The sequence below is a fragment of the Callithrix jacchus genome, chromosome 3 (genome assembly GCF_049354715.1).
Source record: "Callithrix jacchus isolate 240 chromosome 3, calJac240_pri, whole genome shotgun sequence".
NCBI classification, from domain to species: Eukaryota; Metazoa; Chordata; class Mammalia; order Primates; family Cebidae; genus Callithrix; species Callithrix jacchus.
Window position 1 is genome coordinate 140,947,939 of NC_133504.1, and position 24,154 is coordinate 140,972,092.

Below are 24,154 nucleotides of genomic sequence, written 5' to 3' on the forward strand. Positions count from 1 at the left end.
TAAGAACTGGGGATATGGCAATGAAAAAAATAGGCCAATTCCTTGCTCTATGGAGCTCAATGTGGTAGATAGAAAATGAAAAAATGAAGCAATAGTGCATCCAGGGTGCACTCAGCTGCAAGTAACAGAATATATGACATAAAGATATGAATAATGTCATGTAATAGAAGGTCTGCAGGTAGCAGTCCCAAGAGTTAGCTCAGCACTCATAGATGAGGATCCCAAACATTTCCATTCTTCTGATCTACCCTCCTCAGATGTTGCCTTTTTCGTCCTGAGGCAGTGTAGTTCAGATCCAAAGACAGAAAGTAGAAGAGCTGGCTCTTTTTTGTTTCTTTTGTTGAGGAAACAAAATCTTTTTCAAAAACCATCAAGGAAACTTTCGTTTACATCTCGGTGGCCGTAAATGGATCATATGGCCATCCCTAGGAAAGCAAGTATAGTCATATGCTGCATAACAAGATTTCAGCCAATGATAGACTGCATACGGGATGGTACATGCTGCACAGGTTTGCGGCCTAGAAGCCATAGGCTATACCATATAGCTCACCTAGGTGTGTAGTAGACTATGTGTTTGTGTAAGTACTCTCTATTATGTGGGTGCAATGACAAAATTGCCTAATGTTGCATTTCTCAGAACATATCCCCATCGTTAAGTGATGCCTAATGGTATTTTTCCTTTTTGGCTGCTATCATCTGAGGTGGGATTTTCTTACAAATAAGAAAGGGATGGGAGTGACTATGAGCAGACAACCAAGAGTGTCTACTATGTCCGCTCTAAAGAAAAACTGTGGCATGCCTGTAGCTAGGCTGAATTGTGGAGTTCTGGGTGAGACATTTGCCTTTCTGAGCCTTGGTTTCCTTATCTGAAGAATGTTCTCTAGGATCTTTTCCTACCTTTAATATCCTCCTATTTTGTCTGTGATTATGTGAATCTATGAAAACAATTTGAGCAAGATGACCAGATGAATAGTGTGTTAGTTTATTCTCACCTTGCTATAAAGAAATATCTGAAACTGGGTAATTTATAAAGAAAAGAGGTTTAATCAACTCACAGTTACACAGGCTATACAGGAAGCATGGCTGGGGAGGCCTCAGGAAACTTAAGATCATAGCAGAAGGTAAAGAGAAGGGAGCTACAGTCTTACATGGCTGGAGCAGGAGAAAGAGAGAGAAGGAAGAAGTATAATACATTTTTTTCTTTTGAGATGGAGTCTCGCTTTGTTGCCAGGTGCCAGGCTGGAGTGCAGTGGCGTGATCTTGGCTCACTGCAACCTCTGCCTCCTGGATTCAAGCAATTCTCCTGCCTCAGCCTTCCAGGTAGCTAGGACTACAGGCGCATGCCACCACACCCAGCTATTTTTTTTTTTTTTTTATTTTTAGTAGAGATGGGGTTTCACCATGTTGGCCAGGATGGTCTCGATCTCTTGACCTTGTGATCCACCCACCTCGGCCTCCCAAAGTGCTGGGATTAAAGCTGGAGCCACCGCACCCGGCCATATAATACATTTTTAAACAACCAGATCTCATGAGAATTCACTATCATGAGAAGAGCAAGGTAGAAATCTGCCCTTGTGATCCAATCACTTCCCACCCGGTCCCTCCTCCTTCATTAGGGACTGCAATTCAACAGATTTGGGTGGGAACAGAAATCCAAACCACATCAACTAGTACTATGGTTTGGATGTGGAAATGGAGAAAGGAGGATGACTATAAAATACATCTGATGATAAAATCAGTAAGCAGCAGCACACAGTTGAATGTGAAAGATGAAAAGTGGAGTCGGTATGACACAACTGCCTTCTCCTTCCACCTAGGGAATGAGTAAATGGCCTCCCATCATAAGACACAGATTTTTGAGGTGAGATTATTTTTCAGATTTTATACTTAAAAAAGTATTTCCTGGATGTTTTCATCTTCATATGGAGAAAAACATCATATGACCCAGCAACTCATTAACAACATTGTTATTGAAATTGTAATTAGATAATTATTTTCATGATTCTTTGTATCATGTTTTGTTACCTGCTAGACTACAAGTTTCATGAGGGCAGGAACCATGCTTTTTCTCTTACTATATATCCAAGATATGTGGGCTACAGTCTCTTACATATAATGGGCATTCTTGCATTCATTTATTAATTTATTTGTAAATATTTACTAAAGAACAAATAAGTAAATCAAAACATCTTGTAATGACTTTTTAGAACTTTTTTTTTGCGTAGCTGATTTCACAGTGCTATATCCTTACAGATGGAGGGGGAATGGTCTTTATTTGTGACAGTCTCAGATGCACTTTTGGAGAAACTACTGCAACTTTCTCTTCAAGTTCTTAAGAAAAGAATGTCTGTGTGTTCCAGTGTTGTCTTAAGTAATGCTGAAATCGGCATTCAGAAACTGACATAGTGACTTTGTAGTTCCAAAATGAAATGTGTACTATCAAGTTAGTGGGTTCAGAAACTCTATGCCATTGGTTTGAATATTCTTATATTGATTTGACAGTTCATTTTCACACTTCTATAAAGAACTATATGAGAAAGGGTAATTGACAAATAAGAGGTTTCACTGAGTCACAGTTCTGCATGGCTGGGGAGGCCTCACGAAACTTGCAATTATGGCGAAAGGCAAAGGGGAAGCAAGGCACATCTTACATGTCGGTGAGAAAGAGAGAGAGAGAGCAACAGGGGAGAGGTGCCACTTTTAAACAATCAGAGCTTGTGAGAACTCTATCATGAGACAGCACTAGGGAGATGGTGCTAGATCGTTAGAAACCAGCCCTGTGATCCAATCACCTCCCACAAGGCCCCACCTTCAGCACATGGGGATTACAATTTTACGTGAGATTTGCTGGAGACACAGACCCAAACCTTAAGTCAAAGGGATAAGTAAAAAAGTCATGTTAAAATTCTAATAAATATCTTTCTTCAGGTTCTAAATATTTCTACAATCTATCAAAACATTACCTAAGTTAAATAATTCAAAGGATTCAACCTTAAAAGGGGTACAAAAGACAATCAACAAAAATGAAAATAAGAACAATTTTTAGAGACCTTGATTTCTTTGTTAATTAAGAGGAATACAATATCAGATCTTTGAAAACTAACCTCAAAAGAAGAGGTTATTGGAAAGTAACAAACATATCCCAAAACTGTTCAGTAAGCTATTTAATAGAGCTATTAAAATATTTTTTCCTCACCGCTAAAGATTATTCTATTCCATAAATTTATTTTCCGAAATGCCATAGAATTGCCAGTGGGATAAAGAGGAAACTGTGGAAACATGGCATGCTTCTGGAAAGATTCATTTTGAGAATCCCAATATCTCCCAAGTGTATTTCCTACAAGGAATAACTCCCCCCCTGCCCCCGAGATGGAGTCTCGCTCTGTCATATAGGCTGGAGTGCAGTGGCACCATCTTGGGTCACTGCAACCTCCACCTCCCAGGTTCAAATAATTCTCCTGCCTTAGCCTCTCTAATAGCTGGGATTACATGTGCTTGGCTAATTTTTTTGTGTTTTTAGTAGAGACGGGAATTCACCATCTTGGCCAGGCTGGTCTTGAACTCCTGACCTTGTGATCCACCTGCTTTGGCCTCCCAAAGTGCTGAGATTACAGGCATGAGCTACCACGCCTGGCCTGGAAGGACTTTTTAATACCTATTGTTGCACTAGTGATGCTCAGCTAGTTCACCATCTAATTAAGTGATGAAGCATGGTTGGGGAGGCCTCAGTTTATATGTATGTAGCTCTGATGGTATAGAGGAAGGCTAGTTACTCAGAAGGAAAGACCTCCTTGCATATAAGATCTGTAGATTAAACTTTGTGTTAATTAAGAAACTGAAGACTGGGTTTCAAAATATCCACAATTAAAGGAGTCAACTATAATTTTTAAGTCTAAAAATAGTCCACATCTGTTTTATCCTTATTAATTTTGATTTCAGAGAGAAAGAATGGTCTTTCTTTTAATTTTCAGTTTTGGAATCTTGCATTAATCACTTTGTAACTTAGTCATAAAATTTTCATATTTTTTGCAACCATAGAATTATTTATTTGCTTAAGAGAACTGGAAGTCCCCTACCGGTACATAAGTAACAGGATCATCATATGAGCAAATGATAATATAAATCCCCTTTGCACATTCACAAGTTATTGGAATGATAGGTCTGTACAGATTTCATAGCTAAGGTAGTTAATTGGTCTTCTGGAATTACAGAGTTGGCCTTGTTGGGAGTTTGCTAAACCAAAGTTCTTCTCAGGATTGCTCTGCAGGTGCATGAGGAGAGAGTAGAAAGCACTATGCAAACAGAGGCTGAGCCCAACTTCCATGTCTTCTTTTAGGCCCACATTCCAAAGCTTTTTTGGTTTAAGCAGTTATGTATTGCCTCACATCACTAAGTCCTTGAGTAACCTACAGGACAGGAGAGGAAATACTATTTACCAGCACTAATCAATGCCCAGGCTCTGACTGTTGGCCTTTGAAATAGACATTGTTCCATTTAATCTTCCAACAAAGCTAAGCAGTAGATACCATTGTTCACATTTTACCTATGAGGAAACAGGGTTTAAAAAAATTAATATTATTATTTTATTTCAATAGGTTTTTGGGGAAGAGGTGGTGTTTGGTGACATTAATAAGTTCTTTGGTGATGATTTCTGAGATTTTGGTGCACCCATCATTCAAGCAGTGTGCACTGTACTGTACCCAATGTGTAGTCTTTTATCCCTCACTCCCCTCCCATCATTTCCCTGAGTCCCTGAAGTCTACTGTCTCATTCTTATGCCTTTGCATCATCAAAGCTTAGCTCCCACCTATGAGTGAGACCATACACTGTTTGGTTTTCCATTCCTGAGTTACTTCACTTAGAACAGTGGTCTCCAATTCCATCCACGTTGCTGCAAGTGACATTATTTTGTTCCTTTATATGGCTGAGTAGTATTCATATATATATATATATATATTTAGTACATATATGATTTCTTTATCCACCCATTGATTGATGAAAATTTAAGCTGGTTCCATGTTTTTGCAATTGTGAATTGTGCTTATATAAACATGCATGTGGAAGAGTCTTTTTCTTATAATGACTTCTTTCTCTCTGGGTAGAAACTCAGAAGTGGGATTGCTGGACCAAATGGTAGTTCTACTTTTAGATCTTTAAGGAATTTCCACACTGTTTTTCATAGTGGTTGTACTGGTTTACATTCACACCAGCAGTGTAAAAGTGTTCGCCTTTCACCAAATCCATGCCAACATCTGTTGTTTTTTGATTTTTTGATTATGATCATTCTTGCAGGAGTAAGGTGGTATTACACTGTGGTTTTGATTTGTATTTCTCTGATCATTAGTGATGCTGAGCATTTGTCATGTTTGCTGGCTGTTTGTATATCTTTTTTTGAGAATTGTCTATTCATGTCTTTAGCCCACTTTTTGATGGGATTGTTTGTTTTTTTCTTGCTGATTTGTGAGCTCCTTGTAGATTCTGGATATTAGTCCTTTGTCAGATGTATAGGTTGTGAAGATTTTCTCCCACTCTGTGGGTTGTCTTGAGGAAACAAAGCTTTCTATGAAAACATGGTAGCCCTCCTTAAAGCCTGACAAGAAAAATAATACATCTCTGATCCACATTTGTTGCTTTCACCCTTGGTAATAATGTCTTAAGTAAAGTTGAAATCACAAGCTCAGGAGCTAGAGCTATTATTAAATCAATGTTTAGAAATAAAACGTTGCTGTAACTAAAACTTTTCTATTAATAGAGTCCTGAACTTGATGTCTTTTTATGTGTGATTATATACCAGATTGGAAAATGCCATTTCTATATTGCATTGCTTAAATTTATTTGTAAGAATCAGGACAGTGTTGTTATCCAAATATTTAATCTTCTATTACATACAAAAATTCTATTGTTGTATCATATAATTTTTAATTAATCTCAGACTTCTTTGGTGACTGTAGGAACATTTTGTGAGTGTGTGTATATGCATGTGAGTGTGTGTATGTGTGTGTGCCTGTGCGTGCTATGATGATTTAGGGTGGGTTTCAAGTGGATATACTTTGTGAAGTGTTTCCTCTTGTTTCCACTTGGTTATGGATATTTATAATCCCACAGCTCTATTGTAAGCATTAATAAAGAACCAGCCCTATCTCTGAAAGGAAAAGAAATGTAGTTGCTTCTTTTTGTGACCACTCTTCCCTGGCATTGTAACGTTCAATGATGAGAACTTGCTGAGATGCCTGATACCTCAGACATCAGTTTATCACTAATATTGCAGAATGTGTCACAGTAGGAAGGCCTCAGAGGTTCTTAGTCAGTGCCAGAGTCCTCATTATGGGTTTCTCTGACTCAGCCAGAGCTGGAGTACATCTCTTGCTCAGAATGTTCTGGTGTGATTTTAAAACATTGGTTTTACAGAGGCAGTTTCCTTTAAATGAGAAAAATAAAAGAAATCCTAAAAATACCCCATTAAAAAAAAAACACATTCTTCTGACAAAATATACACACGAATACATTTTCAGGAAGATTGTCTTTTCATACAAGTCCATGAATATTAAAATAAAGCTTATAAAGATTTGTATTTTCTTCCATATTCTATAGGAAAATAACAAGAATAAGGTTTTTTTTGTTTTTTTGTTTTTATGAAATATGATTTACGTTTGTAAAGAGGCCACTTCAATATTATAAGGTAATGAAAAGAATAAAATTATTCCTATAGAATGTCTTGTTTTGTGGGTACTAACGTATATATAGCAGTTAGATGTTTTTTCCTAATTTTGGAGATAAGGGGATTTCAAGTTAGCTAATGGAGTGAAAATTATATTACTTGATATCCAACTAATAATAACCAATTCATAATAATAATAGCTATGGCAACCAATTCATCATGATCCTTACAGTTATATAGTGCTAACTACTTGCCAGACACTGTTCTAAGAGATTTACAGATGGTATTTAATCTTTTAAACTGTCCCATGAAATAGGTATTATTGTTCAAATTTTACATGTGAGAAAACTTAGACACAAGTTGCCAGTTACATCTTGTCCACTGTCACATTTTAATAGAGCCGATTTGAATGTAGGCAGTATTATGCAATAGCTTGTGCTCTTAACTACTGTATCTACTGGTTTGCTCTGATTTGATCATGAGTAGTAGTGAAAAACTTTGCTAAAAAACTGTACACATTGAGAAAAGATTTCATGACAAAAACAGCAAAAGTGACAACTGACAAATGGGATCTAATTAAACTAAAGAGCTTCTGCACAGCAAAAGAAGCAATCATCAGAAACAACCTACAGAATGGGAGAAAATGTTTGCAATCTATTCGTCTAACAAAGGTCAAATATCCAGAATCTACAAGGAATTTAAACAAATTTACAAGAAAAAAAAACCCATTAAAAAGTGGGCAAAGGACATGAACAGACACTTCTCAAAAGAAGACATACATGCTACCAACAGGCATATGAAAAGAAGTTCAACATCACTGATCATTAGAGAAATGCAAATCAGAACCACAGTAACATACTATCTCACACCAGTCACAATGGCTATTAATTAAAAAGTAAAAAAACCATGGATGCTGGTGAGGTTGTGAGGAAAAAGGAACGCTTTTACACTATTGGTGGGAGTGTAAATTAGTGCAACCATTGTGGAAAACAGTGTGGTGATTCCTCAAAGACCTAGAGGCAAAAATACCATTTGACCCAGCAATTCCATTACTGGGTATTTTCCCAGAGGAATATACATTATTCTATTATAAAGATACATGCACGTGCATGTTCATTGCAGTACTATTCACAATAGTAAAGACATGGAATCAACCTAAATGCCCTCAATAATAGACTGGATAAAGAAAATGTGGTACATATACACCATGGAATACTATGCGTTCATAAAAAGGAATGAGATCATGTCCTTTGCTGGGACATGGATCTAGCTGGAAGCCATTACCTTCAGCAAACTAACACAGGAACAGAAAGCTAAACACCACATGTTCTCACTTATTAGTGGGAGCTGAATGATGAGAACACATGGACACATGGAGGCAAACAACACACACGGGGGCCTATTGGGAGTGGGGGGTGGGGTTGGGTGGAGCATCAGGGAGAATAGCTAATGGATGCTGGGCTTAATACCTAGGTGATGGGATGATCTGTGCAGCAAACCATTATGACGCATGTTTACCTATGTAACAAAGCTGCACATCCTGCACGTTGTACCCCTGAACTTAAACGTTGAAGAAAAGAAAAAAGGTTGCCAGAAAAATTGTACACCTATTTCTCTTGACATTTTAATCATTAAATAAAGGTACCATTTTCTTATCTTAACCTTTTGTTTGACTGTCTTTTCTTTCATTTTTAGTCCCCCCACCTCCTTCCCTCCCTCTTTCCCTTCCCCCTCCCTCCCTCCCTCCCTTCCTTCCCTCCTTCCTTTGTTTGGATACAGGGTTTCACTCTGTTGCCTGATGTGGCTCACTGCAGCCTTGACCTTCCCGGACTCAGGTGATCCTCCCACCTCAGCCTCCAGAGTAGCTGGGAATATAGGCACATGCTACCCAGCTAATTTTTGTGTTTTTGTGTAGAGATGGGGTTTGCCATGTTTCCCAGGCTGGTCTTGAACTCTTAAGCTCAAGTGATCCTTCTGCCTTGGTCTCCCAAAATGCTAGGATTATAGGCATGAGCCACCATGCCCAGCCAGACTTTTCAATTTTGCTATGTCCACAAAGATTCCCGGAGTTCGGGACTGATAAGGATGCATTCCTCTCATCATAGATGCTTAAATGAAAGAATGAACGCAGTTTCATTAGTCTTAAAGAAAGGTTTTAATTTTCCCTTTCTTATACTAACAACCTCAGATAGAACCAGACATTTTAAAGTCAACATAAAATATACAATGGATATCTATTGTTTTCCTCTGCCTAGCATTCTTTCATTCTTTCCTTTTTGCTAGTAGAAGAATCCTTCTTTTCTATGAAGAAGCCATTCCACATATAGAGGTGGAGCTGTTCCTCCCGCCCCTTGCTTAAGCATGAGTCTGGCCTGGACTTTAGCTAATCAGAGTCCTTCTTCACCTAGTCACAGTGATTGGTTCAGGGCTGTGGATATGACCCAAGCAGGACTGTGTCTAACTTACCATCTCCCAGCTTCAAACCCATCCTTCTTTTCCTTGCTTTGTGACCTTAGAAGTCAGCCCTGTAAACATTTCTCCTATGCTTGCTAGTGGAATGTTAAACTGCATCAATCGAGAACAATGGAGTGTCCCTGCAAGGCAATAGCAGCAGAAGGATCTTCCCTTCCAGGTCCTGGTCCTACATTATTATGATATACACATATATAATATGTTGCATGTTAGATGTATAATAACATTATTATTATTATTGTTAATTAGCTGGGAGCCCAGGGGCTGCAGCAGGGAGCTCTAGTTGTATCCTCAGGTCATGTGCTTCCCATCTGCAGCCACTTTGCAGCAGCTTTGCTCAGCCACACCCTCAGGCAGTGGTGGGCTGCTTCTCCAGACCAGCTGCTGCCTGTCCACACCTTCCTTCAATTGCAAGCTGCTTCTATAGACTGGCTGTGGTCTGTGCCCTATGGTAAATTGAATTACCACCACCAGGCTTCTTCTGGTTCCTGCATTAGCTGCATCATTTTCAAAGAGGTCTCAGCCTCATCCTTCAAGGGGAGAGGGCTCTTTTAGTCCTGGGTTCCTTTATTGTTATTTCATCCAGAACCTACAATTAGCAGCTGCTCTTTTGTACCTGCTATTTCTGGACTCAACAGCCTCCTTGTGTGTGTGGTGTTTTAGTCACTTATTTTAAAAAGTTGCAGGGGATGTTAAATTTTACTGAACCACCTTCTACTGCTCTGGCTAAAAATTGTTTCATTAAATTTTTCCTGTTCAAATAACCAGTGTGATTTCTGTGTCCAGACTGGATCCTTACTGATATAAATGTCCTCTGAAATTGTATAGGTTCTGTGAAAAAAATGATGATCTGTATTTTCTTACAGATCGAGAGCTGTTAAGTATAAGGTAAACAGGAGCTGCTTGATGCCATTGTCCCCAGTGATAGAGCGGGAGGCTATTTTCAGTTAAAAAAAGAAAAAGATGAGGTCATGCTCAGAGGAAGAAATAGATGTGAGATAAATGAGGATGGAGATATTTCTGATGTCATCATTTGACCCCTTGGATCCAGCCATGCCTGAAGATAGCTCTCCAGTCATACAAACCAACACATTCTTTTTCATTTTCTTAGGTAAGTTTGAGTTGGATTTCTGTCTCTCAAAGTTGAAAGAATACTTACTATGATATAAAGTAGCCTTGCCACAAAGGAAATAACCACTCATTCACCTTTCATTTTTTTGTTTTAAAAGTACCTTTAATTTTTAAAGGGATTGCTGCTTTAGCTTTTTTGCATAACCTACAGTCTGAAGGAGGCTGTCTGTCAGCCCTCCTTCACTGAAGGGGGATTGGGGCAATGCATCAGCGCGTCCACCACAGCGGTCACTTGCTTTGTAAAAGGAATCAGAGAGGGCCTCCCTGGGAAAGTGACCACCTGGCTGAGAAATGAAGGACATGTCAGAGCTGTCAAACTCTAACAGAGTTAGAGTCAAAGAGGGGATTTATGCATCTGACCCTCCAACACTGTGTGCTTTCTCTCCTTGTCATGTGCAAAGTATTTTGGTGGATGCTAGAGATAAGAAGCTGAATACACCCCCCTATTGTTAAGGAGTCTGTGTTTACTATGTCTTGTATTTTCTGTAATCCCATGCTTTGACATCTGGGGCCTTGCTGGCCCTGAAGGAATGTCCCCTCCCAGAGTTAGTTAATTTGTAGCGATGTTAAACACCTCACCTGTGAGTATAACTTTCATTTGCAAACCAACCAATCCGGATCCCATACCCTTCCACCTTCTTTATCACCCAATCTGGGCCACCTGCCCCAATCACCCCAGAGCCAAGTACTGGACAATTAGACCAGTCCCTATGCTCCAGAGCCTGCTGAAATAATTCAAACTAGCCAGTCCTAAACCTGATTACCCTGAGTCATCTGTTTCTGCCTGTGGAAATCATAATAAAAGCTCTTGCCCACAATTTCTCCCTCCTTCTGCCTCCTGACCAAACCTGGTGCTTCCCTGTGTCTTCCTGAGTCCATTGTGTGGCATGATGTGTCCCTTCCTCCTAGGATCTATGAGTAAAATGAAGCCATATTTTCTTTTTTTTTTTTTTTTTTTGGTGCAGTCGTGTGATTTCGGCTCACTGCAACCTCCCCTTCCCAGGTTCAACCAATTCTCCTGTCTCAGCTTCCCATGTAGCTGGGATTACAGGTGTGCACCACCATGCCTGTCTAACTTTTTGTATTTTTAGTAGAGATGGGGTTTTGACATGTTGTCCAGGCTGGTCTTGAACTCCTTACCTCGTGATCCACCTCGGTCTCCCAAAGTAGAAGCCATCTTTTCAATGACAATAGTCTCCCAATCTGTTGGATGTATGGAACCTCCAATTTTCTATCAATACATTATATTTTAGAACAGACCATATTAAGGAAACTTGAAAACTTTTTCCCAGTCTCGACTAGAGAACTTCTTGAAAACAGACCATGTCTGCCTTACCCATTGCTACATCCTCATTAGTAACTCACTTGTTATTATAACTGCCCCATATGTATTTTTGAGCACTGTTCACCTAGTATCACTTATATACATTTCTTCTTTCTAATTACCACTAACTCCACTCCACTTCAGGATTTTTTCTTTCTTTCTTTTTTCTTTTTGAGATGGAGTCTTGCTCTGTTGCCAAGCTGGAAAACAGTGACACAATTTTGGCTTACTGTAACCTCAAACTCCTGGGCTCAAGTGATCCTCCTGAACAGCTAGGACTACAGAGGTGCATGCCACCATGTCGGGCTAATTAAAAAAAAATTATAAAGAAAGGGTCTCACTATGTTGCCCAGGCTTGTCTTGAACTCCTGGCTTCAAGTGATCCTCCTACCTCAGCCTCCCAAAGTGCTGGGATTACACATATGAGCCACCATGCCTGGCCTCTAGGCTTTCATGAAGCTCATTTTTTTTTAAAGTTACTCCCTTTGTCTTTCCTTCATTAAGTTTTTGTCTATAATCAGTTCAAATGACACCAGATCCACAAAGCCTCTCCTGATCCTCTCAACTCAGGGCATGCCCTCTATTTCTTTAAATGATTAGTTTCATCTCCTTGTTTGACATGCTGCCTCCTGTTGTAGTTATCTGCAACCTCGTCTTATTGCTTTACAGACTGTATTCGTGAATAAAGGCATCCTGCTTTAGGCCTCACTGTATTCTCAGCTTCTAGCACAGTGCCTGGCAGATAATGTTTCATAGGTGCTGAATGCATAGAGAAATATTGGATTGTAAACTTCTCTAGGGCAGGGACTATATTTTACTTTTCTTTCTTTCTCTTTCTTTCCTTCTTTCTTTCTTTCTTTCTTTCTTTCTTTCTTTCTTTCTTTCTTTCTTTCTTTCTTTCTTTCTTTTCCTTTCTTTTTTTTTAATTGGCAGACAGTCTCATTCTGTCACCCAGGCTGGAGTGCAGTGGTACTATCTTGGCCCACTGCAACCTCTGCCTCCTGTGTTCAAGCAACTCTCATACCTCCCTCTCCTGAGTAGCTGGGATTACAGGCATGCACCACCATGCTCAGCTAATTTTTTGTATTTTTAGTAGAGACAGGGTTTTGCCATGCCTTCCATGAGTCTGGTCTCAAACTCCTGGCCTTAAGTAATCAGCCCACCTCACCCTCTCAAAGTGCTGGGATTACAGGCATGAGCCACCATACCCAGCCTGTATTTTACTTCTCTATCTAAATCCTCGGATACCTACCACACATCTTGCCTGTGGATGATGAATAAATATTTAGTGAATTGAGTAAGCCTATAAAGGAGGCAGAATAAGTAGTATTAATGGCTTCATTTGAAATAAAGAAACTGAGGTTCAGAGAAGTTAGTGCTTTTCCCAAGGGCACCAAGTTAATATGAAATGGCATAGCTGGGATTAGAACCCAAGTACTTTGCTACCTACTCTAGAGTATTTCCCACTACCCATCATTACAAAAATAGCTAGTCTAGTTGAGTAATTCCTATGTGGTAGGAAGATAAATATATCATTGAGAAGTCTGTCACAGGGCAAGATCTTGCTCTCTGTTATATATGCGTTTTTGAAATCCTCTCAAATCCCATTAAGACGATCGTGACCTTTATTGACAACAGATACTCAAATCTGTCTTCAGTATTGATTTAATAAAAGGTGAAGACAGAATATCATTGCTGCATAAGATGAAACATTGGCAGGTGTGAGGCGGTTAGCATTATTTTCTTGAGGATGTCACATTGTAAATTGATCTGATCTGTTTGTTTTCCCAGAATTTTTACTGGCTGGGTTTATTCCACACATACCTTCCCCCAACTTTGGCAATATCTCACGAGCTATTGATAACTTATTAAACTCAGATGCAAATTCAAGTACCAGAATTAACCATCAGATGGTGTATTTGTTAGGGTCTAGTCAAGAAGAAGAAAACACAACAGTTATTTTGACTTAGAAAATTCATTATGAGTAATTGTTGACTAGGTATGAGGATTGTTTATCTGCAAAGGCAAAAGAAGAACTCTGTATCGTGGAGGTAGCACAGGCAGCAAGTGTCTACCACCCCTAGGACCGAGGAAACAAGGAAAAGAGTTGAAATGATGAAAATGTAGAAATTTAGAGGAGAAGCCCCACGGAGTTGAAACTCAGGTCTCTGAGGAGGAGGTCTGTTCAGCTGAACTGGCATTTCTGAGGTCAGAGCAGGGGGCTGAGAACCGGGACCCTAACCGCTAGGGAGAGACCTATAGCCAGTGAGTGCCGGGCGTGTCTGATGAGACGGTGATTAAGGTGGTTCTAGAAATGCTGGAAAAACTGTAAACTGAATTTAGCTGCTGCTACAGGAAGGCGCTGCCCCTGCAGGGTGAAGAATCGCGGGGGTATTGCTTACTGGAGCAGGAATCCAGAGAGGAACGAGAAGCCCACAGAAGGCAGACAGGCCCCTTCTTCCTCTTCCAGCCTTGCAAGTTTCCCCTGGAGCCCCACTGGCAAGGCTAAAGACAAGCCAGTTGACACAGCCGAAATGTGGCTGGCAGAGCCCCAGCACCAGCATCACAAGGTCAGGTATAGAGGATTTGATTGAAACTGAGAGACATTAGTTTAAGAATGACCACAGAAGAAGGTTTTGCTCTGTCCCCACTGCCATGGGCTGGGATTTCTGCAGCTTCCCTGATAGTATTACTGGCTAAGAGAGTAGATTCTGGAGTCAGTTTGACTGGATATGAATCCTGGCTTTGCCCCTTTCAAGCTGAGTGAGCTTGAGCAAGTTACTGAACCATTCTGTGCTACCTTGTCTTAGATTCTTTAGTTATAAAATGTGGATAATAATTTTACCTACCTTACAGTTTGCGGCAAGGACTACATAAGTTAACTCTTGTACAGCATTTCAAGTAGTGCTTACTGTAAAAAATGCTCCGTAGATAGTAGCCGTTATAACCTGACCAGAGTGCCCAAACCAGATGCCTTGTTACCTGAGTCCTGCCCAGGTCCTCTGGGCACCCATAGCTGGACACCCAGAGCTGTGTGCTGCTGGCTCCTTCCAGGGCTGCCAGCTGCTTTCCAGAGCCTTTCTTCCTTCCCATCGGTGAAACCTCTTCCCTCCTCCAGAATCAGAGTGGGTAGCAACATCTTGCTTTCAAAGGGGAGGAAGCACCTGGCTCTCAGCATCGAATTTAATAGCAACCCAAAGATTCCACACTCTAAGTAATTGCCTGGATATTCTAGATATCCTAGAAGAATATACACATCTAGGACCTCTCCTCAGTTGAGGTCCCCCTCTCCTATGTCCAACAAATACCTGCTGAGAGCTGAAGTGTTTTAAAGCGGAGGAAAGAAATGAAGATCTATGATGAGTATTACAGATTCCTTGACCTCTTCTTGCCGCCCTCTGCGCGTCCCTTCTCCTTGACAGGGCTCAGGACATCTCAGAAAAGAAAGCTCACCCATGGCAGTTGCCAATTGAGTTTGTGAAAGGATTTTTTTTTTTGAGAGTCTTGTTCTGTTGCCAGGCTGGAGTGCAGTGGGATGATCTCGGCTCACTACAACCTCCACCTCCTGGGTTCAAGCGATTCTCTTGCCTCAGCCACCAAAGTAGCTGGGATTGCAGGTGCCCACCACCATACTGGTAATTTTTGTATTTTTAGTAGAGATGGGGTTTTACCACATTGGCCATGCTGGTCTTGAACTCCTGACCCAAAGTGCTGGGATTACAGTCGTGAGCCACTGTGTCCAGCCAAAGATACTTTGAATTTGAATTTTATTACTCCAAAACTCACCCATCGCTATGAAGCTTTTGTGATAGGAGTAGGGTAAAGTGTTCCTGCCATTGTTTTATTGGGGAGTGGAATCCTAGGGTAGCAAGACTGAAGGGCTGTATAGAGAGAGGAGCAGAACGTTACTGCACTAGAAAAAAGAAAATGAAGCTGATATTTCAGTCACAAGGATGTCTCCAGATAGGCTATATGAAACCATTGTGCCTTGACGCTGTCCATGGAAAAGTCATGGAAAAGAAAGAAAATGAAAGAAACTTATCTGTTCATTCTCTCCTGTCTTATGTCTCATCTTGGTCAAAGTTTGCCCCATTTTTGTCATGTTATTTGACTCTTTGGGACAGCTGATGGGAAATCCACATCCCACACTGCATAGCACAGAGCCTCAGAGAGTCTGTAAGTTGGATTTGATGCTGGAGCAGTTCTGGTTACTCTCCTGTGGGGCCCACAGGAGGCCATGCAGCCTCTGGCCTCCCCCCGTGCAATGAACAGTACTGGGTGGAGAGGCAACAGTGGCAGTGGCCAGGGTTTTCCACTGAGCAAGTGGCAGGGGGAAGGTGGTAAGAACTAATCTGAGGATGTGCATAAATTGAGTCTGATATTACAGATAGTAGTAGATAAGGAGTAAATCAGAGATGGAAAATACAGATGGAAGTAATTAGGGAAATGAAAAGTTCCAGAAGGATATGTCTGGAATATGAATTGATATAGCATGGGCAATAGACTCTGTTGACACATGGAACCAGAATGTGGGGGAGGCAGCCCTGCCGCAGGAAGCAGGGGACCTGGTCCCACTTGACCACCTTCTCTTAGCTGTGGAATGGTCTTGGGTTTGTCTCTTCATCTCTCTGAGCTTGTTTCCCTATTTAAGAAATGGAAGCAAATCAAAGCTAACTTTTTTCAGCTCTGAGATATATGTTTCAGAGAGGCAATTTTGTAGGAATAATTTACATGTAGTCTTTTCAAATTTTGCTATATAAAAATGAGAAATTATAGCCAAGAGCATCCCTAGACAGAAATTTGTTTTTAACTTAAAATATGCACCAGTGGATCCCAAGATAAGCTTTTGCTCTGGGCAGCCAACCAATCTGGATTCTAGGCCTGCCTCTGTCAGCCGTCGGCCATATGATCACATGTAAATGAGCTAACATCTATCTCTAGATTAGCAAAGCATAGGCTCTGGACTCCAATCACCTTGGCTATAGTCCAACTGTAAGCATTGACTAGCTATGTGACCTTGGGTACGTTACTTGACCTCCCTGATCTTCTTTTTAATATCTTTAATATGGAGTAATAACAGTACCTACTTAGAGGGGCTGCAGTGAGTAAATGCATATGAAATATTCCACATAAATATACATTCAAATATCCATTAGCATTTCCTTTAATGTGAAAAGAGGTCGGTAGACCCATGGGTCCCTAAGCCGCATTTCAGCTGTAACTTTCCATGATTCCCTACCCTGATTCATTACTTATTACAGATTCTTAAAGGGGACTTACGTGTCTAGTCTTGTACTACTTTACCCTCAAGAAGCACACAACCTGGTTGAGACAGTCACGTAAGATGAGAAACCATACACAGTAATCTACACTATTTTGATAAGGGATGGTATCCTAAAAGCATAATAGATCTTATTTAGAGTTTTCACATTGATAACTTATCAATCACATTATTCTGGGAAAAAGCATTTGTCAGTGTTGGAGGATACTCTTATGACAGGTCCTCACAGTTCTTTAAAAAATATTTCATAGATGTCCATTAGTATATATTCAACTGATAACTAACGGATTATTGTTGGAAATGCTGTGCACATAAGGGATTTATTGTAAAGTCTGAAGCATGGTAAATTATATATCATTCCTTAGTCTAAATGCTCTTTATAAAGATATCATATTTCTAATGGAAAAAATTGACATTAAAATTAATATTAGACTAGTGAGTTGAATTGAACTGGCAATGCTTTCTGTTGTGATAAAGGTGACCATGGGTAGCTTTTTGGACTCAGTACAAAACATCCCACACAAGAAATAAAGCACTGGCTAGGCGTGGTGGCTCATGCCTGTAATCCCAGCATTTTGGGAGGCTGAGGCAGGAACTTCATTTGAGGCCAGGAGTTCAAGACCAGCCTGGCCAACATGGTCAAACCTCATTTCTACTAAAAATACAAAAGTTAGCCAGGCGTAGTGGTTCACACTTGTAATCCCAGTAACTCAGGAGGCTGAGGCAGGAGAATCACTTGAACCCAGGAGACAGACATTGCAGTGAACCAAGATGGTGCCACTGTACTCCAGCCTGGGTGACAAAGTGATATTCTGTCTCAAAAAAAAAAAAAACGAAAAGAAAAAAGAAATAAAAGACAGTATCTTATTCAGCAATAGCAAAGTCTCTCCAACCATTTAGGGAGAAACACTAAACACAAACACCCCCAATTCCCATTCAATTTTAATTATGAAGATAGAGAAAAAGTCAGAAAAAGTATTATTTCAAAAGTGTATTTGGATTGGAAAAACGTCATTAATGAATAATGCTAGGCCAAATGGAAAACTCTGCAGTGTTATTAGACATTTTATAAAATATGAAGAAAAGTAATTTAAGAAGGCTTAAGGCAGGATGCCCAGATAAGTTTATTTTGGGGTACTAAGGAAGAAGCTGTTACAGACTACAATGTGTTGTGGTGGTAAGATGCCGAACTTTGATTCAGAACATACTGGTTCAAATCTTTACTCTGCCACTTGCTATTTTAGATTACTTGGCCAAAGGTCCTACTGTCTCCATGATTTGTTTTGTTTTATTTTTTTTTCCCCCTCATAAGCATTCCCTGCAGAACATGATTTGGCTATCTATGAAATTGAGGGAATTACAAATATCTTGTTTATTTATTTATTTTTTGCTCTGTGTTGCTCAGACTGGAGTGCAGTGGCGCCATCACTGCTCACTGCAGCCTCAACTTCCTCAGGCTCAGGTGATCCCCCCACTTCAGCCTCTTTGGTAGGTGGGACTACAAGTGCATGCCACTACACCTGGCTAACATTTTTATTTTTTGTAGAGACAGAATTTTGCTATGTTGCCCAGGCTGATCTCAAACTTCTGGGTTCAAGCAATCCACCCCCTTGGCCTCCCAAAGTGCTGGGATTACAGGCATGAGCCATCACGCTCAGCCTTAAAGTTCATTATTAGTGTTATTTGTTCATCACACTCAGCCTTCAAGTTCACTATTAGTGTTATCTGTAAAACTGTGAATACAATTTTACATGTGCATAATTTAAAGAGATAAATAGTTTAACAGAGCTTCTTTGAAAAACAGCAGCCCTTCCTCTGACATTTTCCCATCCTTGGAAGAAAACACTTCCAACTCTGAGTTATTTCTTTTAATATTTGCCTCTGTATCTCTTAAGTTACATGCTTAAAGTGCCAGTTTTTTTTGTATTGTGATAAAATATACATAAGATTTACTGTTTTCAGTGTACAGCTCAGTGGAATTAAGCACATTCACATTGTCATGCAGACATCACCACTATCCATCTCAATGTTTTCATCATCCCAAACTGAAACTCTGTACCTACTAAACAATTACTCCTCACTAACCCCTGCTCCCAGCCTCTCGTAGCTGCTATTATACTTTCTGTCTTCCTGTATTTAACTACTCTAGGTACCTCATGTAGGTGGGATCATACAACATTAGTCCTTTTGTGACTGGCTTATTTCACTCAGTGAATAAACCTCAAATAATGTCTTTGAGGTTTATCCATGTTGTAGCCTGTGTGAGGATTTCCTTTTTAAGGCTGAATAAATTTCATTATATGTATATGTCACATTTTGTTTATCCATCTGTGAGTGGAAATTTGGGTTACTTCTGCCTTTTGACTATTGTGAATAAAGCTACTGTAAAAATGAGTGTACAAATATTTATTTGGGTCTCTGCTTTTAATTCTTTTGAGAATATACCCAGAAGTGGAATTACCAGATCATATAGTAATTACGTTTTATTTATTGAGGAACTGCCATACTGTTTTCCACAGTGGTTGCATCATTTTACATTCCTACCAACAGTGCACAAGGGTTCCAACTTCCCCACATCTTTCCAACACTTTTATTTTCTGTTTTTTTTTAAAGAAATGCTTTATGGCAGGGGGCATCACACTACCGGATTTCAAACTATACTACAAGGCTACAGTAATCAAAACAGCATGGTACTGGTACCAAAACAGAGATATAGACCAATGGAACAAAACAGAGGCACCAGAGGCAACACAACATACATACAACTATACAATCTTTGATAAACCTGACAAAAACAAGCAATGGGGCAAGGATTCCATGTTTAACAAATGGTGTTGGGAGAACTGGCTAGCCATGTGCAGAAAGCAGAAACTGGACCCCTTCCTGACACCTTACACTAAAATTAACTCCAGATGGATTAAAGACTTAAACATAAGACCTGGCACCATAAAAACCCTAGAAGGAAATCTAGGCAAAACTATCCAGGACATAGGAGTAGGCAAGGACTTCATGAACAAAACACCAAGAGCATTGGCAACAAAAGCCAAAATAGACAAATGGGACCTAATGAAACTCCACAGCTTCTGCACGGCAAAAGAAACAGTCACTAGAGTGGATCGGCAACCAACAGAATGGGAAAAAATTTTCGCAGTCTACCCATCTGACAAAGGGCTGATATCCAGAATTTACAAACAACTCAAGCAGATTTACAGGAAAAAAACAAACAAGCCCATTCAAAAGTGGGCAAAGGATATGAACAGATACTTTACGAAAGAAGACATATATGAGGCCAACAATCATATGAAAAAATGCTCATCGTCACTGGTCATCAGAGAGATGCAAATCAAAACCACATTGAGATACCATCTCACGCCAGTTAGAATGGCGATCATTAAAAAATCTGGAGACAACAGATGCTGGAGAGGATGTGGAGAAAAAGGAACACTTTTACACTGTTGGTGGGAGTGTAAATTAGTTCAACCATTGTGGAAGACAGTGTGGCGATTCCTCAAGGCCTTAGAAATAGAAATTCCATTTGACCCAGCAATCCCATTACTGGGTATATATCCAAAAGACTATAAATCGTTCTACTATAAGGACACATGTACACGAATGTTCATTGCAGCACTGTTTACAATAGCAAAGACCTGGAATCAACCCAAATGCCCATTGATAATAGACTGGATTGGAAAAATGTGGCACATATACACCATGGAATATTATGCAGCAATCAGAAATGATGAGTTCGTGTCGTTTGTAGGGACATGGATGAATCTGGAAAACATCATCCTCAGCAAACTGACACAAGAACAGAAAATGAAACACCGCATATTCTCACTCATAGGCGGGTGATGAAAAATGAGAACACATGGACACAGAAAGGGGAGTACTAAACACTGGGGTCTATTGGGGGGAAAAGGGGAGGGCCAGTGGGAGGGGGAGGTGGGGAGAGATAGCCTGGGGAGAAATGCCAAATGTGGGTGAAGGGGAGAAGAAAAGCAAAGCACACTGCCATGTGTGTACCTACGCAACTGTCTTGCATGCTCTGCTCATGTACCCCAAAACCTATAATCCAATAAAAAATTAAAAAAAAAAAGAAATGCTTTATGAATTTGTGTGTCATCCTCGTAAAGGGCTATGCAAATCTTCTCCATATCATTCAAATTTTAATATATAGGTTGCCAAAGCAGCGCTCTATGTATTTTTGCTTTCTACTTTTGGAAGATTTTCTTAACTTTATCTTCCAACTCTTCTGTTGAGTTTTTATTTCTGCTGTTATATATGCGATATCCAAGAACTTTTAATTTCTGGAATATTTCTTTTTTAAAGAGAACATCTTATTATAGTTTTATGAATAAAATTTTTCCTATAAATACAATAATTATGGTCGTATAAGGCCTTATTCTTCCTACAGGGTCTCTATTTCTTTAATTTGCTTTTCCCCTCTATTTCTTTGTTTTAGTATCTTTGATGCCACAGCTTTCCCTCAGATAGTATCTGGTGATCTTTGGCCATTTGCTCATATTTAAGAGCTCTAAGCTTGTTGACTATGGGATTCCTGGAGGGTGATTTGCCAGGGCCATTTTGTGGGTATCCTTAATATATATTAATTAGGACTACTCATGTTCCCTAGAGAAGTATTTTAAAATTAACTGCTTAACATCTACAGCTCTGGCTTTCTTCATTCTGGAGCTCAAGAAGAGAAACTGGGAGGGATGAGGTGTCTTCTCAATATTCAGCATCTCAATGTTCTGTTACTACATCTGGGTTTAGCACAATACTCCCTCAACTGTGCCTAATAACTCCTAGTCTAGAAACTCTGTTTTGTGTCTCCAGTGAGGAAACCTCCAGTGTTTGGATGGGGTGTTGAAGAGCCATTTGATTGGCTACCCTGAGTGAGAACGAGTGATCAGAAGTTCCAGTTGCTTCTTAAACAAACCAACCCAATCTTTCAATAGCCCTGGTTGTTCCCCTACTTTCAGAGGTACCTGGTGCTGCCTATTCCAGAGACTTCCTGGATTCTGTAGTGAAACTGAGTTGCATTTAGCTTTCCCCTGCAGGTTTAGGATTGAGGTCTAAATCAGCTGTCTGAGTAAGTTGCCTCTCATCCACTCTTTTCCAGCTTACAGCGTTTCATTGCGATGTTTCCTCTCCCATGTTTATCTCATGTGTTTTACAATATTCTTTTTTACTATCGTTTTTGTGGAATTTGGAGGTAGTGAACATAAATATGTATGTGCTCAATCTTTTCTTTTTCCCCAGAATGCTATATATTTTCTAGTTCTAATAATCTGTGAGTCTAAAATATGTATGATAAATTATAAAACAAAACAAAAACAATCAACCAACCAACCAAACAAACAAAACCCTCATCTCAATTATCTGTTGTACAAGATACAAATTTTCTTGATTCCTGGTGCCTGTCTTCTTATACTAGCTGTTCACTTGCTTAGTTATACTACTATTATAGTAGATGTGGCAGAAAGTGTGGTGAAATTCCTAATAATTTGTTTTACAACTTGTCTTGGCTTGTTAAAAAGGATGCTAAAGGAAAATGTCAAGGATCTTTGCTACAAGTGAGGATTTGCTATTTTAAGTTATTTATGGTCCCTCGGCCTTAAGACAGTTTCAAACATTTTAATGTTTTAAAATCACACTTCTTTCAAAAAATAAGAAAGGAATATATTTCAAAATGCTATATTTTGTTTAAAATACTTTCACGACATTCTTTGATTACACTGATGGCATGAAGCATGTTCAGATAGATAAACATGAAACAGACCAGTCAAATGATCTCTGTGTGCATATACAGCTAATATAAATCTTTTTTGGGATTAGGAAAAATAATAGTTTTCTTCTTCGTCTGTCTCTAGTTGATGTAATAAGAGCTGCCCATGGCCAGGTGTGGTGGCTCATTCCTGTAATCCCAGCATTTCGGGAGGCCGAGGCGGGTGGATCACAAAGTCAAGAGATTGAGATCATCTATCTGGCCACTATGGTGAAACTCTGTCTCTACTAAAAGTACAAAAATTAGCCAGGCGTGGTAGCATGCGCCTGCACTCTCAGCTGAGGCAGGAGAATCACTTGACTCTGGGAGGTGGAGTTTGCAGTGAGTCGAGATCGCACCATTGCAGTCCAGCCTGGTGACAGAGTGAGACACCGTCTTAAAAAAAAAGATCTGTTCACTCTCTTGGGAAGAGTTCAGTCTGGGAGGAGCTTTAGGGCAGAAGTGCTACCAGTTGTAACTACTCTTTACTAAGTGCCTGGCTACCTGCAAAATGCTTTACACGCATTGTTTTATTAATTTTCACTACGATCCTCTTCCTTTATAGATAGGAAACAGATGCATACAGCCAGGTTAAGAAACTTGCTGAAGTGCACATAACTTGTAAATGCAAGACCTGGATTTAGATTCCAGGTCTCTCTGAGTTGAAAGCTCGGGCTCTTTCCAAATGCAACTTCCCTTTGGGCACAGGTCAGCAGCTTAATTTAGTGGCGAAATAGAGGAAAAAGTAATTATAATACTGTGTGATAAGGGCTGGTAGGGTTATAACAACCTGAGGCAGGGAATCTGAGAAGCTACCTGCAGGAAATCATCTAATCAGAGACCTGATGGAGCAGTAGGAGCTTGTCAGGGAAGAAAGAACTGAAGAGTGTTTCATGCTCAGTGATCAAAGGGACATCCTGTATCTTGGGGAAATTAGAGCAATTTAACAACAAGTGCCATTGGGAAGCAGGGATGGCAGGAGGTGGAGAGGGTAAAAACAGGCAAGAAGCAGGTGGAAGGAGTGGGGGTGAGGAGCTGAACTAGAAGGAGCCTTAAGATCTAATGAGGGAGTTAGAACTATCCTCTGGTCAATGGGGAATCATTTAAGGAGTTTTAGCAAAGGAGTGACATGTGTACAAACCTGTATTCTATAAAGATCATTCTGGTAGCCACGGAGGAAATGAATTTGAGAGTCATCAGAATGGGGAAGGGATAAAAAAATGATTCTCGGATCTCTGTCTTGGACAAATGGGCAAGTTGGTGCCATTCACTGAGATAGGGAATAGCCTCTGGAGGGTAGGGGGGTGGAGTCTATTATAGTATCTAGGGGAGTGATCTAATTGATTAGAGCTGTCAATCTAAAATAATCAAAAAGGTGAGAATCTAATTTAAAGAGAGTTTATTCAAGTGCAAAGTGTGAGAATGGACCACCTGAAAACACCAACTCCAAAGGAATGGAGTAAGCATTCACAAGTAGGCAAGTTAAGGTTTCACTTACATTGGCAGAGACAGGAGTTTTTA

General features: G+C 39.9%; 1 protein-coding gene and 1 non-coding gene across 2 annotated transcripts in view; both read right to left on the minus strand.

Moving 5' to 3' along the window:
- Positions 1–24,154, minus strand: part of EXOC1L (exocyst complex component 1 like) — a 45,580-nt gene that overhangs the window by 19,086 nt on the left and 2,340 nt on the right. The gene's annotated exons all lie outside the window — the stretch shown is intronic.
- On the minus strand, positions 20,955–21,057 carry LOC118152566 (U6 spliceosomal RNA). The gene has a single exon (XR_004741313.2). It is a non-coding gene; the product is annotated as a U6 spliceosomal RNA (small nuclear RNA).